Below are 9,845 nucleotides of genomic sequence, written 5' to 3' on the forward strand. Positions count from 1 at the left end.
AACCAATGTGTTTTTGTAATTATTCAAATTAAAAATATTAGTAATACCAATATACTAAAATTCTAATACTAAACCACATATTTTCCATTTTTTATTCATTAACATATATTCTTCTAACCTAATATGTAGTCATCAAAATATTTGATTTAAAATATTTCATTCATTCTAAGCTTTTTAATTTTAATGATATAGGAAACATTACTAATGATGTTTTTTTTTTTTTTATTTTAGTTAACTTTCATTTTTTTAATTCTTATATATATTTTTTGTGACTTTTTAAAAGTTTTTGTTTCAGTTTTATATTGAAATTAGTTCACATAGTTTATGTTTACATAAATTATGTTGTAAAACATAATATCTCTTCGAAAAATTAAAGTAAAAAGAATCTAATTACACCGATCCAAAAAAACAAACCGAGCCGAATACAAACTGAACCGAATACAAACTAAATCGAATACAAACCGAACCGAACACAAACCGAACCAAACTAACTATGGTTTACTTCAGTTGAAAAAATACTAGAACCAAACTAACCAAACCGAACCGAACCGAAGTGCCCACCCCCAACTTCCTTCATAGCCTTTGTTCTCGATCTCAGAGAAAGGACACGATTCCTGACTTGTATGTTAGTTATTTAATCAGAATTTTTTATGTATGTGGTGTCTTTCCATATCGTTCCTTTCCCGCCATATAAGCTGCTGCTTGCCAGACATATCAGAGGAGAAAATACTCTATTTTTTGCTATTTATTCACAGAAACCAGATGCAATAAACTCTGCCAATCAACCACCTTACCTTACGACCATTAAGCAGACTTCTGAAAGATTTACCCAAATTTTTCTGTTCATATGTTTTTCATTTTCTTTTGGTAACTTAGAAGCTCTTAGAATTTGGATTATAGATTTGTTAACATGTTAAATTGGTTTTCCGTTCCCTAGTCATTTCTCGTTTATATCCAACAACTATGATGATTAATATGTTCTCTTGTCTAAAAATGTTAAGAAAGCTAAAAGATAACAAAAAAAATTATTATTTTTTGTCATCGAAAATATCATAAATTAGTCAAGGCTAGTTCTTTTTTTTTTTGAGTATCTGTTGATAATTAAATGTGTTCTTATTTATCATTTTAAGAAATTTAATGTTATCTTTGTTATGAACTAGGGCCGGTCCGTCCTACGGACGAGATGATAATTTGAAAATAATTTAAATAGTCATAGTAATTATTTTTGATTTTTGTTTAATATTTTTTTTATTTTAAAATGTTTTGTTCTATATTAGTGTGAATCATTATTTTATTGATTGTTATTCTTTATTTATTTTTATTTTTTATTGATATTATTTACCTAGTTTCATTCTCATTACAATTAACTAAATTTTTTCTTACGATTAATAAGATAGTTTATTTGAAGTTTTATTCTGTTTTTATTTTAATGGTGTAGAATTGTTGATTTATTTGTTTAATTTGAAATTATCTAGTTTTATTCATTCTCTCATTATTTTATATCGTGTGTCTCTTATTCGACTATATAACTATATTTTTTTATTTTTTCACAGTTGTGGATCTATGTTTATAGTTTTTTTCTAGAATTCTTGACATAAATATTTAAAACACATTCTACATTTATTTAGTTAGAATAATTCAACATCTCTCTTTTATAAAAAAAAGTATTCATTTTTGTTTTTATATTAGATTTTTTTTTTCTATATTTTATTCTATTTTTCCTAACAATTATTTTTGATTTTTGATTATCTATTAATTTTTTTATTGTGGTGTTATTTTCTTAGAAACCTTTTTTAATCAATGTACTACTATCTGGTTATATTTTCTTTTCTTTTTTTAATTTTTTAATCTTGAGCTTTGTGATAAAACGGTGGAATCATTTCATAAGCTTTACGCTTTTTATTTGCATTTGATAAAAATTGAAGACACAATATCACTAAAAAATCATTTTTATTCTTCTTCTGAAGTGTATGCATTTTAGATGATATTATATATTGTTTGCTAAAATAATTTTACATTGACGATTTTTTTTTGTTAGATTGTAATTAAACTATTGATTAAAAAGAAATTTTGGGTTATTAAACATTTTATTAATAATTTTAGTTAATAGAAAATATGATAAGGAATATGGAGTGTTTAATACATTTTTTAAAATTATAGTGTAAAATTTTTAGACAACTTATTTTGATGAGGTTCACATGAGTAGAGAGGGTTAGCCCACATTCATATGCTATAATATCTATTGTGATTATGAATATACTTTTGTTCTTAGTAGTTTGTCATGTACGAAAATAAAAGATTATCTATAGTTGCTACTATATTGATCTCAAATCTCAACAAAGCTAACGATCCCAAGAAAAAAAAAAGAACACAATCTTTTTTTTTCTTGGGATGGTTAGCTTTGTAGAAATTTAAGATAAAAAAAAAAGAACACAATCTGTGATTCCTAGTATCTTTTTTCCTTTTCACATCTTCTATATATTATTTGAGAAGCATTACAACTTCTTTTTTGTAATCACATGTCATCATTAGGATGATTCTTAGAATCATTAGAAAAATATGTTGGTCCATCTAATTATATAATAAGCTTTTTATTAAACTAACAATAAATTCATCATTAATGTACTTTATTATTTCCTTAAATAAAATTTACGGAATTGCCTAATGTGGCTAAAGTATATATGACAATTAATGATTTTGAATAATAAAGATTTGATAAAAAAAATAGTGTATCTTCTATCATATTTGTTTAATTTTAAACTATTAAATAAATTAAACAACCACAATAACCATACAATAAAATTTAGATTTTTATGTATATGTTATATTTTAAATTTTTACAAACGGCTATAAATTACTAAAACTGTTAAGAGTCTCACATTCAAATTTTATGATCTATGGTTTAAAATTTTTGCTATGACAAAATACAAATGATTACAAAAATTATATAAGTAAAAATTCTAATTTAATTAATTATTAAGATTAATATATATATCGTTTTAAATTAAACTATAAACCATATAAAATACAATATTTTAGTTTCAAAATTTACTTTGAACAATTTTTTTGATAAAATTTTTGAACGATCATTGACAATTTTTTTTTTTTTTAAATTATAAATTACTAAAACTATTAATCCCACAATGAAAATTTTGTTATCAGTAATTTAGATTTTTTTCTATAAAAGATATAAATGATCGAAAAAACTATATGAGTAGAAATCATCATTTAATAGACATTAATATTAAAATAATACTAAAATATATTATCTATGTTAGTATCATTTTAATTTAATTACATATCCTATCAAATATAAAAAAAAATATTTTTTGGATTAATAAAATTAATTTATATGTTCGAACCAATTTAATTATATATTTAATAGTTATTGAACTTTAATTATTTAATATATATTAATTATTTCATAATATGTAAAAATATTTAATACATAAAATAATTTATATATATAATGTTGATCCCGCGCAAGTCGTGGATCTTAACCTAGTTTCTATGTATAAGGGGTGTTCAACATAAGTTGCATCATCATCGGTATTAGAAATAAACCATTAATAACACATGCACTTGGTGTATCTGAGTATTTCTCATTGTATAAACACAGAATGAAAAGTTTCAGTCAGACATACCAAAAGTGAAAAATATAGAGTTGAGAACGTTCAAAAGACCAACAGTTTCTTATAAAGTTTATATACAATGGAATATTAAGAAAACAAAGTTAGAATACGGGTCCTGCTGATGACATCATGATGTACATACACATAACCAAAACATAATTCCTAAACGCAAGAAACGAAAAAGCCAATTTCGAGAAACCTAGATTCCTATTTATTCTAACCTTGATTATGCATTACGTAGAAGCGGCTAGGTCGTGGCCAGAACTCATTACGGCGCATACATTGAAAGACGACTGTTTAAATTAACCATACTCTCCGTCAAGTAACTTAAAACGTTATAGCCAATTCACCAAAACAAATTTTCCTAGAATTAACCCCGAAATAGTCTTCCTCGTGTTACCACACTTGTTTGACGAAGCTAGGATTCTGACACTCTTGTTTTCTAATCGGCGGTGAAAACCGCAGCGGAATGATACAAGGTACATCGCAGAGAGCGCAAACACTTTGGCTTCTAATTCGAGTTGGCGGCAGAGAGATTAAAGTATTTTCCAAGAGAAAACCTCTTTAAACGAAGGTTAATATTGCAAAGAATATGGATCTTTGTACATGATGATGATTATGATTGATGAATCTCTAAACGTAGAATGATAACGAATGAATTTTACGCAGAGAAACTAACATATTTATAGCTTTAGATTCGCTCATGGAAGAAAATGGGAGTATTGTGTGAGAGATCGCGTGAGGAGTGGGGAGATGTGTTAATTAAAGCTTTAAGGACGACCTTTGAATGTCGTGAACCTCTGTAACGGTGCCAAAGTTTGTTGTGAGCTTTGATAACGTGTAATACTCAAGAGAGAGGAAAATCTGATTTACAGCCTAAACATGTAAATACCCAACCAAAGCCCATCACAGTGCAGATTAAATGAAACTCAGAATTTCATTGGCCTAGACACGTGTCACGCTCACAAGAAACGACTTTGTGACATGACATCCTAGGTGTCTTCACCAGAAGGGAGAAAACCTTCTTTTATATAGACTGTTATATGTAGGACCCGATTGGTGTAAATCATTTTCCACAGCCTATAATTTATATATTATTTGAGATACTAATACTTCGTTAGAATGATGTTGTAATTGAAAATGTTGATGGGTGTGGAGTGTAGAAAAAGAGTGAAGAGATGTATAAGAAGGGGAAGAGTGAACAGATGTATAAGAAGAAGAAGAAGAATGTAGAATTTCTATAAATCTTTAAGTGCAGATGTGTAATGCTTGAAATTCTTTTAATTGGGAATGGAATTGAATAATGGTTAAACTCAACAGACGTATAGCCATACATTGCATATTTAGTAGTGGTATTGTGTGTCATGTAAATGACAGGTTTTAAATGTGATCGACGCTAGTAATGTATATTGAAGACAGGTCCGTTCGAGTAAGATCTTGAATACATAATATTTAGAGGAAATGTTTGTAATTAGTTTTCGATGCTAGTGGCATGTTGTAAAATTTGTAATCAACCATGTTAAATATTACATCAACCCTTGTAGTTAAATATTAAAAGCATTTGTGTCTTGCAAAAAAAAACCCTTAAAATAGAAAGAAAATGGAAAGTCTAAAATAGTAACTGCATAGATGAAACGAAAGCAAAGGTGGGTTGACGGTGAACCTGCTTTTTAACTTCACTCACGGCGGTGTTTACGGGTACCTTGTGCGCCTCCATCAGCGGATGAACTTGGTTCATTGGCTTCATCTTTAACATTCTTGCTGTCAGATGCTGATGCTTCACCACCTTCCACCTAAATATATTCATCTTCAGTGGTCTTGAACATTTGCTAAACAGTTTAAATTATGTTATTATGAAATTACTTAGTTGATAAGGTAATCCAAACAATCTTATATGTAATACCTCCGGAGCAATGCTATCAATGATTGCAGAAACAGTGAAAGTACGGTGGCTTGAGGAAAAATTGAATGGTGTCACACGTATCTGGAAAATAAATTCTTTTCCAGCAAGGTCTTTAACACATTGCGGGAGTTCCTCGCCCCCACCACCATTCATCTACAGTTGTTCCAAATGTAAAGCAAATATAGTGAGTTTATGAGGGTTGGAAGCGATCAGCACATGGTGTGAGTAGGAAGTTACAAACCTCATCAAGAGTCAGGCCAGCTGCATCCTCCGCTTAGTAAGCTTGACCATCTCCCAGTCGAAGACCACAAAAGTGGCATTATCATCTCCATTCAACCCGGTACCTAAAACATAAGGTAACATAAAATATTGTAATGAGGGAAACTCGTTTTAAATCTCAACACTTTAAAAATACCAAATTCCTACTTTATAACTCCTGTAACGTTGGGATTAGCACAACGGTTTCAACGGACAGAATCCCTAAACTTGCCAAGCTTCTTGCTGCAGCCAGTGCAAGAAACGAAAGACCAACCATTTTGTGGAAGGACTTCCACAACCCGAGCCTTGCAAATGAAATCAGCTTCCTATGTCTGCACCAAGGGGGTAGATTAATCAGTACTAATTCTTGTCTAAAAACAAAACGCAACCTAAACTTATTTGGATCCAAAATTTTACCTGTTCATCAGAGTTGATAATGAACTTGTTTAGCTCTCCTATGGAGACAACTTCCTTCTTTTTATGCCATCTTTGGTATCGATGCAGGGAAAATATTCCCCCCGATCGGCCTTTTAAGCTGAAACCACAGGGCATAATACGTTATGTTACTATAAGATTAAATATTAGTTGAACCCAAACAACCAATGAGTTGATACCTGGCCGTGAACTCTGCGATGGCTTGTAGGGCTGGGTCGAAATAAAATTTCGTTGCTGGGGTTGAGTTGAGGTATAGGTTACCTGCAGATTCAAGAGTGTTTCGGATTGCATAAGGTGAACCAACATTAGAGCTCGCATAAGTATATAAATTGACAAACCATGACAAATACGATGACAAACGTGACAGATTACAAACCTCCAAATATTTTGGGATTCACAGTAGTGACCACCATGACAGTCTGTGTGTTATCACCTGAGTTGATGAGACCCCAAAAATTGATGCAGCATCATCCCACAAAGAGAGGTACACGACCACCCTCCTGTTATGCGTATGGAAATAAGTTATTACCATGAAGACGACATTTATAAGAAAGGCAAACTAAACAACGGTTTTGGTTACTTACGGTTCAATCAAAAAATGGACAACAACTCGAGTCGTAACTCCAGCGTCCGTTAGGTCCGAAACTTGGACATATTGAATCTGCCCAACAACATCTGCGTTGTAAGGAATAAATTAAATTAATTTATTTTGCATGAACAACATATAATGACATAAACACTTAAATAGCAAACGTCTACGGAGGACAAACCGAGGAGTTCTAAATTAGTGTTTGCGAGAGCTTGGAGAGGGTCAAACTTCCGCAGGATGAATTTCTCAACGTTGATCACAAGAGCGTTCTCAATAACTTCATCAATGGTTGTCTGGGGGATAAACCGGATCACGAAAGGGTGGTCCGTTATCTAGTACATATTTTTGTACATCCTGCAACCTCAAAGCGGGAAACTCTCACGACTGAACTCGATTTCAGTAACGGACGGTAATAAGGGGAGCGAGCAGCAGGAATGAATCCCATGTATAACCGAATTCTGCAAACGAAGAGTGAAGATTAGATAATCGGCTGGTTACAAAAAAAAATTAAATCGAAGGGGAAAACATTTATCGTTACTATACCTTCTCATCAAGGAGGAGTAGAGTGATTCCCATGAATTCGCTCTGCTTCTTAATGTTTTTCGAGTCCCAAAAATGTAGCAGACGACCAACGATGAACTAGGCAGATCTTATGAGGCTGAGTGAGCGAGAACAGCATCATAGGAAGCCATCTTTCTGAATCTTTCAATGCTTTATAAGATGATAAACTGATAGGGGTTTCTGAGGATCAAGCATGCTCTCAAATCGCTGATATATATAGCTATGAGAAGAAGCAAACAGAAGTGTCGAAACCGAGAATGGGTTGACTGCGAATAACATTTATTCCAGAATTTAAAGAAATACATTGAACAACGTGGAAATGAAGAGAGACCGACTGGAGAGTTCAAGAGATGAGAATACAAACATGCGTTGTGCAGATCATGATATGCTACAACGACGGATCCAGTTCTGTAAGCAAGAAAGAGAGATAGGAAGCCCTAATCAGATAGAGGGATCACTAAACGCTACATTTTCAGCTTATACGAAATCAAACGTGAAAGACCCTAACCGAACCCAAGGACAATTGAATACCATTCCAACTAACTAAACCAAACGAAACTAATAACCCAATCAACCAAAACCAGCCGGACATTAAGTGGGCCTAAACCTTCAAAAAGGGCTTTTAAAGACACTAAGACCAATCACATTTGCAGTTAACAAAGACAAACCCTTTTCTGATTTTTTCGTGGGACCCACCCTTTTAAAAATAAGGACACGTGGATAGGCTTAGGAGAGGCAAAAGTGCCTCATTATATATGACTAGGGATTAACCCGGGCTACGCCCGGGATTTTTATTTTTTTCTAATTTAAGTTGTTAAATTATTTATATTTAGGTTATGATATATATTTATATAAATGTTAAGATGCATGTCATAATTAAAATTTATTTTTAAATTTTAACACGTTAAATTAACATATTTTTTACTATTTAAATATTTTTTGTAATTTTGTTAGTTATCTAGTTATCATATTTAGCAGAACTATCTGTTGAGTGTTGGAATAAATATTTTAGATACTTAATTAAACTGCAGAGTATTTTCGGATCGACCACTTGCTCAACAATCGATCGATCCGTAAAAAAATTGTTGATCTCCTTGGCCAGGTAAGTACAATTTTAGAAAAAGTATCTTTGATTTTTAAATACTAAGTATATAACTATTCTTTTGAATATTGTTTTTTTGAATTGTATTTTTTGATTAAATTATTGTATTATAATGTTTATGTAAATAATTTTTGTGATGTTTGAATTTGTGTTGTTAGTATACTTAACCTAGATGATATTGATGTTTAACAATTTTTTTTCTTCTGGAAATAGAAAATAATGATATATCACAACGTATCTAACACTTGTTAAATGATAGTATAATGTAAATTACATCTATTATTTGAAAATAACCATTTGTTATTTTTTTTTTTTTTTTAAATCAGAAATTATTATGGGCAAATCTCCAAAATAGCATCTTTCTAAATTTATATCACAAAAATAGCACTCAAAAACAAAAATGACCAAAATAGCATTTTATCTTTTGAAAATTTTAATTTTTTTATTTTTCAAAATTTGAAATCTTATCCCCAAAACCTCATTTCTCAACTCTAAACCCTAAAGCCTAAACTCTAAACCCTAAACCCTAAACTATAAACCCTAAACCCTAAACCCTAAACTATAAACCCTAAACCCTAAATCCTAAACTCTAAACCCTAAACCCTAAACTCTAAACCCTAAACCCTAAACCCTAAATCCTAAACCCCACCCTTTAACTCTAAACCCCACCCTTTAACTCTAAACCCTAAGTTTGTGTTGATAAAACATTAAGTGGTATTTTTGTGACTTTTGACCTTGAGTGATAGTTTGGGAACAAAAACTTGATTTAGTGCTATTTTTATCTTTTTCTCAATTATTTTTATTTAAAAACATTATTCATATATAATATAATAGTTTAAGTTTGGATGATTAATCAATATATATAAATTATGTATATTTAAAAAAAAAATAATTTAAGATATTATATATTGAGTAACTATATCAAAACTGAATTTCTTATCTTGAAAATGAAATATTTATATTTTTGTCTTCATGTTATACTCACCAATCCAGCATTGAAATTTATAACTCAGTATGTTTTAAAAAAAACTTAGTTTTAAGTAATAAACGAATTTAATAAATTAAATTCATCACCTATAATGTTCTGTAAACTATATTTGAAAACTCTCTAAAATTATATTTTAAGCATAATATTACTATTATTTAATTTAAGTTATTTTAAGCATAATATATGCTAAACCAACTTAAATTATATTTACAATAGGACCATCCTAAACCATTAATAAACCAAAAACAAAATACTAAACCAACATGAACCAATACCTGATTCGGCGAGGAAAGAAGTGTTTCGGGATAAACGCTTGAATGGTTATTAAATGTAATGGTTTGATCATGAAAGAGTTAGTATGAATATTAACAATAAAA

At 30.2% G+C, this 9,845-nt stretch overlaps 1 long non-coding RNA gene across 2 annotated transcripts; it reads right to left on the reverse strand.

Moving 5' to 3' along the window:
- Positions 1-5,056: 5,056 nt before the first annotated feature.
- LOC125589007 lies at positions 5,057-8,210 on the reverse strand. Of its 2 annotated transcripts, XR_007325210.1 has the most exons (9): positions 7,361-8,210; positions 6,999-7,275; positions 6,605-6,903; positions 6,408-6,489; positions 6,211-6,328; positions 5,962-6,125; positions 5,777-5,879; positions 5,536-5,688; positions 5,057-5,425 (listed from the first exon to the last, which is right to left on the reverse strand). It is a non-coding gene; the product is annotated as an uncharacterized LOC125589007 (long non-coding RNA). The 2 variants fall into 2 exon arrangements; XR_007325209.1 differs by having other exon boundaries at positions 5,057-5,688.
- Between the last annotated feature and the right edge of the window lie 1,635 nt (positions 8,211-9,845).

The sequence above is a fragment of the Brassica napus genome, chromosome C6 (genome assembly GCF_020379485.1).
Source record: "Brassica napus cultivar Da-Ae chromosome C6, Da-Ae, whole genome shotgun sequence".
Lineage (NCBI taxonomy): Eukaryota > Viridiplantae > Streptophyta > Magnoliopsida > Brassicales > Brassicaceae > Brassica > Brassica napus.